Source organism: Cottoperca gobio, chromosome 11 (genome assembly GCF_900634415.1).
Source record: "Cottoperca gobio chromosome 11, fCotGob3.1, whole genome shotgun sequence".
In the NCBI taxonomy this organism is placed as follows: domain Eukaryota; kingdom Metazoa; phylum Chordata; class Actinopteri; order Perciformes; family Bovichtidae; genus Cottoperca; species Cottoperca gobio.
The window spans coordinates 17779897-17794525 of NC_041365.1; the positions used below are offsets into that span (position 1 = coordinate 17779897).

At 40.7% G+C, this 14629-nt stretch overlaps 1 protein-coding gene across 3 annotated transcripts in view; it reads left to right on the forward strand.

Annotated features, from left to right (window-relative positions):
* The window catches only part of LOC115015901 (zinc fingers and homeoboxes protein 2-like), a 98589-nt gene that overhangs the window by 24304 nt on the left and 59656 nt on the right, over positions 1 to 14629 (forward strand). For all 3 annotated transcript variants that reach the window (XM_029443521.1, XM_029443523.1, XM_029443522.1), the window contains exon 2: positions 4412 to 4574. The gene's annotated coding sequence lies outside the window, so the exon portion shown is untranslated. The remainder of the gene's footprint in view (positions 1 to 4411; positions 4575 to 14629) is intronic.

Sequence of the window (14629 nt, forward strand, 5' to 3'; positions counted from 1 at the left end):
TCAGAGCTGGTTGGAAACAGGAAATGCAAAGCAAAACTAGGAGCTAAAAGAGACTAAAACAGCTGCAGAGACATTTTCATATTACACACTCATTTGATTCATTGTTAATATAAAACATATTAACAAGTGGATCTAGAAAGAAACAAATTCAGATACAAAATCTATGTTTTTAGTGCCACTTTGTGTCTAGATCACCCAATAATGCCTGCTATCACTGCAAACAAGAGTCCGCTCTTTAATTGACCTGATTGATGAAATTGAGATTCGGACAAAAACAGAAATCAGACAGACAGACTCACTACTGCCACTAAAGAAGAATATCCACAAAGCTAATTAATTAGGGCCGACCGACTCATTTGTATGCTTTGTAAGCACTAATTAAGATATGCAAAATAACCAGATGAGCGCCGCAGCCTAAATATATTTTAAGCGAGTCGTTGGCACTGATGTATGGACAGGAAAATGGATTGAGGACACGTCCTCCGCCACCGTCGCATTAATCTGAGGCTTCCCTGCGTCAGAGTCAGGAAGTACAGGACGTACAGAGATTTGTCTCGGTGACTTTGGCACTTAAATATTAATACAGCATGTAGTGACAGAGAGCAGCTGGACCTCACGTATGAACCTATGATGCAAAAGGACTGCAAGACCTGGAGCACACAGTGCAGCACATGTAGACACGAGAGGATGCGCTGGCGTATTGTGAGACGCGCTTACAGAAGATTTGTTCTCTTTGGGACGTCGCACTGGGAAAAAAACCAAACATTTCCATCTTTAAAAAGTTTTGTTTGTGTGTATCTGGGCTTAAAACCAGAAACAGTGTGAACGTGTTTCGTAGATTCATTCATTTAAATGACAAACAAATAAAGTAGTCCACAGTGAGCTCTGGGATTATTCAGTTATTGGGACACTTTTAATAAAATGACAAACTTATTTTTCAGCACGTTGAGCACCATACATTAAATTCCATTCACTTCACACATTTATTTAAAAAAAAAAAATCAATGTATACAGACCCCGCACATCCATCGCAGAAAGAAAACCAAATCAGTTACAAAAGATAACTAAACAATAAAAGAAGACAATACTGACCGTTTTCTTTATTTATACATATTTATATTAATCTGAGCTGGTTAAATAAGGGTCTCTTGTTCACAGTGATACTCAGCAGAATGCATCTGAACCTTAAGTGTTAGCACCACAAGTGCATATATATATATATAAACTCTTAAGCTATAAAATAATATACCCTGATATGTGATGTGTGACTCGTATGGGGAGAGAAATGGGGCAAAGATATCGCTCACAGAAAACAACCAAAAAGCTCCGCGCATCTTATGAACAGTCTCAATGTTCCCACGTTCATGTATATCAAAAACAACGAGTAACCTAGTACTAGTGAGTAACGGTATTAATGATCGACACGTGGCAGTATGTACTGATGTAACCAGGCCCGGCTGGTCATACTCACTACTTTTTGGGGTGCATTGAATGTCTGGTGAGTTTTGTAATCGTGCTGACTCGGTTATAATGGAGTTCCTAATTAAAACCATAAAGTTGACATTTTTTCTAACCTACCAATCGGAGATGGAGATGTTACAAACAGCTTATTGTCATCCAGTGATTTAATGAAGACATTATTGTTTTTGTAATTTGGGTGAACTGACCCTTCTAAGTGAAATACAGGAAACACTTAGTGGTGGTCCACACAGACGCTGGGACAGTGACCGGCTGCTGCTCCGTGTGAACGGGAGCTGGTGTTGCAGCCCGGCAGGGACACAGAGATATAGACCGCCCAGCGGCAACTACAGGGGGAAAGTAAAAGAAAATCAACTTTATGTTAATGTCCTTTGACGAAATGCAAGCGACAACTAGACTAGAGCCATCACGGTCCTTTTGACAGCAGGGGGGCTCTTCCAGCACAGATACAGGACTTCCCTGCTAATCGCTTTTACCAACTCATTGTTATGTTAAAACAGTTTGAAAAAATCTGAAATAAAGCTCTTCAGTACTCTTTAAACAAACGTTGCAACAGTAAATGAACTACTTCCTTCTGTGTAGTAGGGTTATTTTTTATTAAATTAAATAAATAAATGAAGTATGTTGCACAGCTCTTCTCCAACACACCACACTTTATTCACCCAACGCACTTTCTTCATCAGAGTGTTCCCCGATATTCATCACATTGATCTGTCATGTGATCGATACATCACCATAGATACCATGCATGCAAAACATTTTTTCTTCAAACATACTATTCACAAACTCTCCTTATCCTTAGTTCATACAGAAAACCACATCTGAAACTACAAATACAGAGTTTCACATGACCATTTACATCATTCTCTAACAAACGTTTCATCTTTATAACCAATCAATATGGGAATACTTCTCTCTCTCTTATAATGCAAGTAAATAAAGTAAATCGCACATTACATTAGTTCATTTAGCTGATGCTTTTTGTCCAAAGCGCCTTCATGAGGATACAACTCATAACAATAAGAATCCTGCAAGAACATCAGCTTCAAATAGGTGAAATCTGCAGAACAATAGCTTCAATAAGCCAAACCAATGTACCAATGTGCAACATACAAAGAACATCATTATTAGCATTCTTTTTATTGGCCGAGGTGCAGTTGAAACAGTGTTCAGTCTGCAGAAGGTGTGAAGATTTTCTGCTGACATGACATCAATGTGGAGCTCGACAGCGCTTCAGATTTACTACTTATATCTGTGTGCGTGAATGCAGCGTCACAATGTCAGCCGAGTAATGTAGAGTACAATACAAACACTCACTGTTGGATTCTAATCTGTAGTATTTTAGTGCAGTGATGATCACCTCTGGGCCTGTGGAGCAGTGTGAGAGGACTGCACACACACACACACACACACACATACACTCACACTCACACAGTCCCAGAGCAGAGCTGCTTAGTATCAGGTTGGTGATGGATGGAGGATGAGGTCAGTCCTGAGGGGGATCCAGACTCTGGAAAAGACCTGTTGTTCGCTCTCAATGTCTCTCTGTCTCTCTCCCTGCTGTGCTGCAGTCCTCTGATGATCTCATACACACACAGACACACACACACACACACACACACACACACAGTGATTCCTTCTTAAAGGAGCTTCATAATGTTGAGATGTTGATCACGAACAGGAACGCGTTTCGGCTCAAAATAAACGTTGAAATCTGACATTTTTAAATCCAGGGCGTTTCTTTGTGAATCACGTGATGATTGTGAGCTCTGCCGACTCAAAACGGAGGAAGGTCCGAATCCTGGAAGAAGTTATTTATACAGAGGCAATCCATAGGACTTTACACGGGCACTGATGCAACAATCAATAAAACATACATACAAACATTATAGAGCAGAAATTAGAATAGTTAGAGTGCATTAATACGTTGTTATCAGCCTCGAATATCAATCAAGTTTTCATTCATGAGACAAATTACATTTTTCATACATTTTTGCTGAAAGAATTAAGATTGAATTGAATCCTTTTTGGATTCACTTTAACTCATTTGCAAGTGGAACCAATGTTAACCCACCAGTTAATAATCTACGGGCAATTAAAGCTAAATGTGTTTTAGAATACAATGGAATAATATAAAGTTGTAAAGAGGTTAATACTGAGCAAATTAGCTTGACATTTTTTACCCCAAACATTTGTGGAGACAGAAGCGACTTGATTTGTGAATCTATTTATATGATGCACTCTTTTTTTTTTTTTTTTGTTACTACATCTATCAATCTACTTTAAATGGTGATCGTAAATCTCACTCTTTATTTTACTCTGAAACAGACTTGATGATACAAATCGGACCAGATCCACATGTTCAGCAAACCGGTTGAGATGACTTTGAATCCCATTTCAAAAACAAGATTTGAATTTAATTTAGTCTTCTACTTTAAAACTGGTTTGGAATCTGCTCTTAAAGCTGGTTCTGGTTGTTCTGGTTGTTCTGGTTGTTCTGGTTGTTCTGGTTGTTCTGGTTGTTCTGGTTACTGTTAAAGTGTGAAGAGAAGAAGACTTTCTCCACTATCCCACGTCGCACCACTGGCTTTCTCATTGTCTTACTCTCTTGCTGTCTGTCTCAATCTTTGTTTGTCTCACTCTCTCACTTCTTTCCTTCTCTCAGTTTTGGCACATGTTGCCACGGTAACCACAGCCTCCTTTTTTTTTTTTGCCAAGTTGTAGTGGTGCTGCTTTTAAGGCCCATATTGTTCTCCTTCATTTACGCACATACACGCAATCATACACACCCACCAACATCCCCTGTTTATACACACACACACACACACACACACACACACACACACACACACACACACACACACACACACACACACACACACACACACACACAGACACACACTCCTTCGTTGACATCCCTCTCTGCTTTCAGATTCCACAGGAGATTACCCAGAGTGCCGCCTGAGGATCATCCAGGAGAGACGGAGAACGAGAGAGAACGCACAGTCATTGGAAGAGGAGGTGGAGCCTCAGAAATACCCCCCCCCCCCCCCTTCTCTTCTCTAGTGAAGCCCCTCCCCCTCTGAGGAAGTGCAGTGAGTAGCAGTTTTTATCTTGTTTTGGAGCCGGACTTGTTGTAGTCACCCCGTCGGTGTCTGGGAGGGGTCATTCCTGTATTCTATATGAAAGCTTTTGAACAGTTTACCTGATCCTAGTATTGTGCTAGTGCCAAACATTTACCCAATGTTTGACCTCATAACACACTTTTTTTATCCAATCATAACCACAAAATCTCCCTCTTATTCACATTCACCTTGCTTATTAACATTTCATCAAAGCAAATCATCAAACAAATAGTTTTGTGGATCAAACTCAACCCAAAGTGTGAGTAAAATGTTATCCACAGAACCGCCCCGACTTCTTAATGTTCTCTGTCAGATTTGACACCACAGATGTCACACCTTTTTCAAAACCTTTAAAATCCATTAATGATATTATTCATTATTCTGTTTATATAGCTGTTTTAAAGCCTTCTTCTCTGAGTATTGAACTGGGAAACATGGATACACTCCGATCTGGGAAGGCATTTTATTTGGAAATATGTTGCTGTTGACTGCAGAGAAAATCTGCTCAGTTTTATCCACTTTAGAGCTTTTAATTTAGTTTAAAAAAAGAAGAAGCAACAACATGCCATCAAGGTTTTCGTCTTGGCTGTTGTAGTTGTTTGATCTCAAGGCATTATGTGAGCCGGTAGTTTGCTAGTGTTAGCTTTATAGCACGATGACGCTAAATGCTGATAAGTGTTGGATTTGTATTGGTGTGCAAAACTCTCTCTGTAGAGCGAAAACACTTTACGTCTGGACAGTACGCTCATGAATCATCCTGCTGATACCATCAGAAAGAATTGTGTAAAAGCTCCTACATGATGAGCGCAAAGGTGAAGTTTTTCAGAGATGGCTGAACTTCTGTTGAAATTTGTCTAAATGCCATTTTGACATTCACCATTTACCACCCAGGTCTTGAGTCGTGTTGGTTTTATGGCTGCCCTGCAGGATTGTGGTGGGAGCAGGAGATGTGAGTCCTTTGTTCACCAATGCAACAAGTAGACAGGTAACCGACGTTGCAGGTGGGGGTGTGTGATTGCAGTGGATTATTTTCTTCTTACTTTCTTCTTACCATTTTCCCATGTGAGCAACACAGATATAATTTCCCCCTACAGTGTGACGCCAGTGTCAGATCTACGGCTGCTTTTTCTACTGAGAAGATTCTAGCACTGCGCTGTAAAATTGTGTTTTCCAAATAATTTATTATGCAGCGCATGTGATCCAGAAGGGGTGTCAATAACCGCTTAAACTAAAGAATGATAGACGTTAGCTCCCACTGAAGACCACCCAGAGGTTCTTGTAAATCTGTAGGTACACTTCTCAGAGGCTGTCTATGTGGCTTTAGGTCCAAAAGCATTCAAATGCTTTAAAAGCGTTTTTAAAGTTTCTTAAATTGAAATAAGCAGCTGCTAATACAAACCACCTGCAGAGTCATTTACCAAGTTCTAATGTTCAGATGTTCAGATGAGCTGCTTTTCTCTGTTTTATATCAGTGTGAGTTGGATATCTTTGGGTTCTTGAACTGTTCCTTTGGACAACATAAGTGATTTGAAGATGATCAACAGAAACAATTATAGATTAAGTGATAATGGAATATAGTCGTAGACCATTTAGCTACGAGATGAATGTAACAATGATTCAATCTTAAGTTCTGCTTCATCCACGTTCTCCTTGTTAGTCAAAATATGCTGCACAGACAACTTTTACATACACAGATCCTCAACTCAGACTCAGACCGGACCTGAGCCGCATGGATAAACACAGGGAAAGAGGTGAGACTGAAGTAGCATGTCTACATGGAGAACAAGCTCTGTGTGAAAACACATCACTAGAATGTGTTTAGTCAGGACATCCTGAGGTGACGCAAAGACAGCACAACTTTACGTACAGAACGATAAGAAACTGTACAAATACTATGGACCTGTGAAGAACATCCCTTTCTCCTTTTGTATTCGTACATCATGTCACTCAGCACAAGCAGTTGTATAAGAATGTGGGAGACCAAGAAAGTCTTTTTGTAGTAATGAGTGAAGACTGTAAAGCAAGCTGGTGTAAATCCCAGAGATTTGTTCAGAGCCTCAGTCGGCAGCGATGACTCAGTCAGTCAGAGGAGGTTTCTGATCAGACGCCTCGGAGTAGACAATCCAGGAGGAGAGACGGAGAACCAGGCTACTGCACATGATTAAGGAAACAAAAGCAAACCATAAACATGTATAACTCTGCATCAGAAAGCACAATGTTTGGTTAAAAGAAGTAAATGTTTCAGTGGTAAAACAGAGAGGATCATCTCATCTTCACTGGCTGAGACTCCACAAGTTGTTTACCAAAGGACACACTGGTGTCGGGTACAGGTGGGTACTGGTCCATCAGAAAGAGGAAACTTAAAAGTGAAATCAAACCCAGCCTCACATCTTTGGGCTCTTTGTACCTTCATTGTCCTTCAGTCCCTCACTGAAGTAGGAACAAAAAGAGGAAGAACACTTTTTTAAGGCCTCCAGTCAGGGCTGGCTCTTATTTCTTCAGAAATGTAGAAATATTGCTGTTGAAAGAGAAAGATGAGTGACCATGTACAAAGAAGAAAAGGAGTGTGAGGGATGGACGAGGACTGGAGAGTCACACCTGGAAAGAGAGATTTTCAGACGGAGGCACTTTTTGTGAGCCAGAAAGTGGCTCCAGGAAAAGGTCAGAGGGCCACTTTGAAAGATGTGACATTTCATCTCCAAAATTGAGGTCAAAACCGAGGTCTTTGCAGATTGTGCTTTTGTCAAGTAAAAAAATGTAGACGAACTGAGGAAGAGCAAATGGGAGGAAGAGGAGAAATCATATTTGAGAGTGAAATATCAAATGATCCTAAAGCAGAAAGAATAGAGCAGAGAGACTTGATACTTGAGGCAAAGGAAAAGGACTAATGGAAGAGACATGTACTTCAAACTGTATATGCAGTCGGAGTCAGGAGAGAAGAAGAGAATCTGAGCTGCTTTTTGAATCAGGTAGAAATGTGTGTGTGGAAAACAGTGTGGATCCCTCCTCAGCTGGAACCAACATGCTCGGTTCAGCAGGTTCATGCAGTAACAGTTTAAACATGGCAGCGTCCGCAGCCTCTGGTGCCCCCGCGGCACTAAACTAAACCCACTTTGTAGTCCCAGCTGCCACGGAGGCTGTTAATGTTGGACGAGTGTGTAGTTTGGGACAAGCACACATTCTGGGGAACTTCTCAACAAAGCTCGTTTCAGTAGAGACTCTGCAGTTTGTGTGTTAACCACATCTGGAACTGTCATGGAGGTCCAGTGCGGAATATTTCTCATATGGATAAATGTTTCACAACAGACAGCTAACCGACACATTCATTCAGTAAAGGTTTGCTGCGTGGTGCCTTCGCATGGGGAAGTTTCACGTTTTTATGGGAAGAGTTGACAATTCAATGTCCACTTTTCAAAGACACTAAGACTTAAGCCCACTAAGTGTTGAGTAAGCATACACATTGCTCTACCTCCCAAGACATGACCACAAGAGTTGCATTTCAATACAGCGTCAGTATAACGTAAACCGTCTTCATAGGGAAGTCTTTACTGGACAAACTAGCAAGTAGGCTCATTTGATATCAACAGGCTTTTCTTACATTGAACACCACAGCTGAGTGGTTTTGGCCAGTGTGGAAGTGCATTAAGCTGCAGTTCATCTAATGGCCACTAGATGCTTCCTCCAAAAAATAAATAACTTCACTGGAAGCTACTCAGACATTTCTTTCAAAATACCAACTTCTTTTCAGTTTAGGTCTTTCTAACTTATTTGACTTCTGGGGATTTTAAGATTTTTTCCCAATTTAAATATTTTCAAAGGAATAGTTCACCCCAAAACAATAGAAATTGTATACAATACTCGCCTCCAAAGGCTCTCTATGGTCCCAGGAAAAGTTGTTCCCGAAAAATCAATCCCTAATTCTACTTTTATTTAATTTATGAAATAACATTATGGCTGCCTAGAAATGTGTGCATCCTCTGCCCTCCGCCTCGTCTTGATCAACATGTTTCTGTTATTTACTCTGAGTTACACACCTTTACCCTGAAATTGTTGCTCTACGCCCTCGGATAGAAAGTCGGGTAAGTACTGCTCTGTGGTGTTCTGTGATTGACGTATCGGTGTTGAACTTACGATAACATAAAGACAAGATGAACCCTTCTTGATCCCCTCAGGGGAAATGTGGGTTTTGGAGCACAAATCTTTGGCTAACTTTAGAACCTATGAGGAACTATTAAAAATGTATTATATACCAACTGAAGCTGGAACACTGGTTGATTTATACAACCATAGCTATACATGATGACTTATGACTAAATTAGTGTGAAAGAGTAAATGTTGTAATGCTTCCCATAAACCAAACCGTGTTGGAAGTATTGTATTCTTTTTGTATGTGTGCATCTCTGAAACCGTCAGGAACTTTGACCATTTCTCCTCGCATGCAAGATCTTTCCACTGCAGCACCAGCACCAAATCATAGTCACCAGTCTGAGGGCTCGCTAGCACACAAAACCTGACCAACCAAAGCCAAATCTACCAGCATTTGGCTGCCGTCCAGTCAGATTTTTCTGCGTTTTTCTGGGCTGCAGCCAGCCTGCTGGCTGGTGCCAGCCCCACTGGGTGCTCGAGAAGGTTTGTTTTCACAGCCCTTCTGCTTTATTGAATGGGCTCTGTGAAGCTCAGGGGTGGAGTACTGTGCTAACACTGCCGGGGTGATGGGTGCAGTTCGCACATGGGTCATCCCAGCTAAAAATATTTGCATCGCAAGGTGCTATGAAACACCTTCAAATAAAATCAACCACCAAACAGCACATTGCTGGGGTTGCAGAAACAGCTCTGCACCTGATTATTTTCCCCTTCTTACTCACATTGAGGCTTCCTCCGTCGTTTCTATGCTGAGTGAGTTTCATGACCCTCGAGCGTCTGAACCCTGATTTAAAAACCTACTGTATCATTTAAAGAATGAATTGGCATTAAGAGTTAAGTTAAGATAATGCTGTATTCTCCTTCTCTGGAGAGCTTGCCGATACATCAGCCCTGAGATACCTCACTGTAGAGTTTGGCTGCACAGTTATGGCTTGCAGTGTAGGAAATACAAATATATTTTGGGGGCAACTGTCTAAAAATAGTGCGGCATTTACAAAATGTTGGAGACAAAAATAGTTCAAATGAGGCTAAATGATGTGCATACAGTTATCAATGTGTTAGAGACGTAAATGGAAATGAACTTAATTTAATAGAAATAAAATGATGGCTTAATGTAGGATCAGGGGCATTCTAAAATGTCTTGGTACATTTTTGACCTTTGCCCCTCTTAATTTCTGACATTGACTTGCAGCTATTACATTTCATATTACTAATAAGTAGTCCTAATTATGTGAAGAATCAAAACATTTAACATTTCTGCTGTGGCAGATCTAAATGTTTGAATATTGCTGGTACGTCTCATTATTAATTGTGGAACAAACAAAGTCTGCATGATGAGTGTGATGCCCTAATGTTGTGTCACTCTCTGATCATACTGTTGTTGATAAAATCGCCATCTGTTACCTCCAAATGTTCCTGCTGCTGCTGCTGCTGCTGCAGTCTGAAATGTGAGCGGTGGTGGTGGTGGTGCAGGAAGTGAGCGTGGATCTGAACCAGTGGTGGGAGTGTGAGGAGCGTTGCAGGTACTGTGTGAGGGCTGATGGGATCTCCACAACCGCTGGTAGAGTATCGACTACGTGGGAGAGAATGACTCACCCTAAAAATCCACATACACACACCTGTGGAGAAGGTGTGTGTGTGTGTGTGTGTGTGTGTGTGTGTGTGTGTGTGTGTGTGTGGGCAGTCAGTGTGGCGGGGCAGATTGCTGCTTGCCTCTCTCGCTGAGCTGTAGTATTAAAGCGTAGCCTCGCTGCTGCTGAACTTCACCAGCACACTCCATTTCTTCGCCTTTTCTCAATTTTTGTGTGTGTGTGTGTGTGTGTGTGTGTCTGTCTCTGTTCCTGTGCTGTGGCTGGTTGCAGCAGGATTTGACTTGGTGATTTACTTGTTTTGCTTGAACGTTGTGTGTGATTCCTCGGAGGTCTCGGGTGTTCTTTGTTTTTTAACTTTTAAGTTGCCTTTTTCTCTCCCCTCTTCTGTGAAACGTTGTGTGGTTGTGGGTGTTCCGAGTTGAGAAATGTGTCATCTGAAATCTGTGCACAGATCCAACCCTCCCCCCTGAATTACTAGAAATGTTACCAGCATGTGTGAGTGATTCTCAGAGATTACTTTGTGTATTCTGACACCCAGAGGCTAACTTCATTCATCTGACAAAGCTAACTATTAGGTTATTAAAAACAAAATGCACCCAGATGTGCATCCTACACTCTCCAGGTGCTGAACTCTTGTATTCCCCCTTTTCTGTTCAAATAAAACTTTGATTTACATAATTCGATTTTTTTGCCACAGCACAGGTGTATTGGAATGAAATGTTTCTGCTAAATGTATGACATGTTCATAAGTTTAGCAGCTGCACTTATTCACATTAGCATCTAAATAATCTCGCTCTGAGGGATATAAACCTTTTACTACATCTTTCGTCATCATCGTTCAAGTACAGACCGTAGGCAGATCCCTACTGAGTGGGAGAGAAGTGTTATTTAAAAGAGGAATTACTAAGAAACTCTGTCTTAGTCAGTGGATCAGTTCAGCACCACATCACAGGACCAACGTCTACGTCGAAGTAAACTTTCTCTTTCCCTCCTGCCTATTTTTCCTGACTTATAAAGGCTCATAGTATCTCGTCCAGTGAGCCATAACGAGGCGGCCTGTAATACTTCTTGCAATGACGCTATATATATATATATATATATATATATATATACAATAAATAAATAACCTAGTCAATTGAGTTTAACCACACATTTACCACTGATTTATTATAATTCTGCTTATGTTTTAGTTGAGCTGACAATATATGGCTAATATGTCCTCACATTTCACCTTTTTTTTGTAAGATAAATGCACCATTTCAGTTCAAAAAGTGTCTTTTTTATCAACAAGTTATTTTTGTTTTAAGCAACTATTTAATAAAATATAATACAAGCAAACAAACTAGATTTAAATGAACTCTTCATAGAGTCGTGTGAAGGTTCTCATAAATGAAACTCTCGTCAGTTTGCTGTATTTTTTATTATTTAAGTCTATAAAAATCTACTTGAGGTTTAAAGTGGCTCGATGTGGGCGTCTCTCGGCTCAAAGACTCTCAGGAACCCCGTCAATAAAAGATAAGGAGGTCAGGATTTAAGGCGCATTTCTTTTCCAGACAGTTTTTGGAATTTAAACACTGGCCCCCCCCCCCTCCGTTCAGCGAAAGCAGCTCAGTAACACTGGAGTTTATCCAGCACCACATAATTGAGGCCATGATGAAGTCAAGTGTTTTTCAGAGTAATGAGTGTTAGACTGTTTTATTCTGGAAGGTAGATCCGCCTCACATCTCCCCCCCAATCAGCCAGCCACCCACACCCACCCACCAACGCATTGGTTCAATTTTGTTAAGTGCCACTCAAGAGATATTCATCAAAATTAAATAACAAAAAACATTCTCAAATTGATTTTTGTTTGTATCGGAAGGGGAGGGGCTAGAAAGGTGCAGATTTGACATGTTTTTAAGAGGTAAAGTAACAGCAGGGATGGAGATTTTAAAGGTAACTAATCCAATTACAGATGAAGAAAATGTGTTTTTTGGAGACGAGAAACAGGCTATTAGCGACAGAAGAAAGCACCTCGATGACCCGTGTTCAGCCCTTCTGCTTATGATCAACAACTAATTCAATTTTTAGATGCATTTGTCAGAAATCTGTGGCTGAAATCTGGTTTGAAGTTGGAAGAAATTAGCAGATAATTTTAGAAATAAGGAGACAGATGTTTGACGGGGACTTTTCAAGGTCTTTGGTGACACAACGAAGTACAAAGAATTCAAGTCATTGCTATTTCCTGCATTTCTATTCATTACATTTTGGCTTTTATACATTCACAAAAAGGCTCTGTTTTTTTTTTTAAAGGGGCACTTTATTTTTTAGGCGTATCGATCAGTTTACCGGTCAGCAGGAACACAACTCATCGTGCAACAACAATTTGTATTATATTTGTAACAGAAACTCTGCGTTTTAAACTGCGGGTGTCGAGTTTGTAAGGTATGGACGTTTACTGGTCAGGAATTTAACACAATTTTAACATAGTTGCATTATGGGCATGCAACCAAAGTCCCAAGCTGGACTCGAACATGTGGACATTGTGGTCAATAATCGCCATAGTGCCCCAAAAGAGAATGTTAACATTATTCAGTAGGAAGATGACAGGAAATACAGATGGGAATGACATGCACATGGATCTTTTCTTTTGTGTTTACAGAAACACCATGTCAGTGGTGTTACCACGGGTCACATGTCACAGCAGTGTCCACATTGTTTATTTATCAAATGTATCAGAAAATGTTCACTAAGGTAAAGAAACATGGGTGTGGTATATACTGGGTTATGAATAAAAACATATTTAACGTGGCTCAGATGTTTTGTTGTAGCGAGAGTGTCTGCTTTCACAGAGCTGAGATCATATTTCTGCTGTTCAGAGGTGGTACGCTGCGATACTTCACTGATATCAAACAGTACTCCCAGTGAAGGCCAATTGGAGATAGACTGCTGGGAAATTTTTTAAATTACTATTCCAAATTTACAAGGTGGAGCGCTGCCACTGTTAGACAGTTTAGGGAGAGCCGCGGTGCGTAAACTGTTTTAGTTCGTCTCCTGCTGTGATGCAATCTGTTACGAGCATCAGTCAAATCACCCTCTCTGTTAGAGGATGAGAAAACACAGTCGCAGCCAAGTCGGTAAACTCAGTAAACATTATGGAGGATTCCCCAACCTGCATTTACACTGCCGATAGAGCTGCAGCATTTCTGCTTCCTCAGAGGGAGGCTGTGGCATTTAGAGAATACCTACAGGTACCTTTAACACACGCAGAGGCCTGAAATGTCTAGATATTAAGTATTTTAAATAAGGACATTAGAGAAATTATTTTTCATCATGTAATTAGATTTTTCTTCTCTTTATGTCCACTTTGATTCATCCAGAACAGAGACAGCAGCTCAAACGACTTCCTGTCTGCTTTACTGTAGACTTGATGCTTTATGCCCTCAGATATTATATTTCCTGGTGTTCTTTTTTTTCTTCTTCTGCCTATTTATGGTTTGACAACTTTCATATCAACTGCAGGAGAAGGCAGAAATATCTACAGAATGGAGAATCTATAACAAGGAGGACTGAAGCTGCTCTGGAGGCTCCTGGTGCAATAATAATATCCTGAAAGTTTACCATTCATTCATTCACCAGGAACAATAAACCATGTGTTCACACATGCAGATGCAGCACGGTCTCAGCACCTTTTTTATTCAGAGAAATCACATTGCTGCTGTAAAGAAGACCCCCTCATTACACCGGCTTTGTTTGTTATTTTACTCTGAAAGCTGGCAAAATGATACCCAAGTTGTGATTTTAGATGCATACCGGTGTGACATGTAGCAAACCAGTGTCAAGTGCGTGTAGTCCGCCATGCTGGCTGTCCCTCTTACACAGACTCTGTTACGACCTCCGCTGTCAGCTGTGCATCGTGTTGGTTCTTCAGCTCCCGGTAACTTGTTTTCTAGATTTTAGAAGTCAAACGTGACGATTAGCTGTAGTTTAACATTCTTTCACATAGTTGTGTTGAAGTAGAAAACAACTTTGTGCTCCTGTGATTGGTAATTACCAGGTTGCATCTATCGATCCTCAGAATATTTGAATAAAGTTTTCAACATCACCGTGCCATGCTGCTGGGTGGCTTGTGGGAGCGTTGGCTGCACCAGTAGGTTTTTAGCCAAAGCGACATGGCACTCCAGATGGACGCGTCAGTAGGTCAGCCCACCATTTTGATCCAGACTAAAACATCTCAACAACTATTGGATGGATTGCGCTTTGAGTGGTCGCAAAGCCTAGACAGGTGCTATATCCATTTACCATTCATCC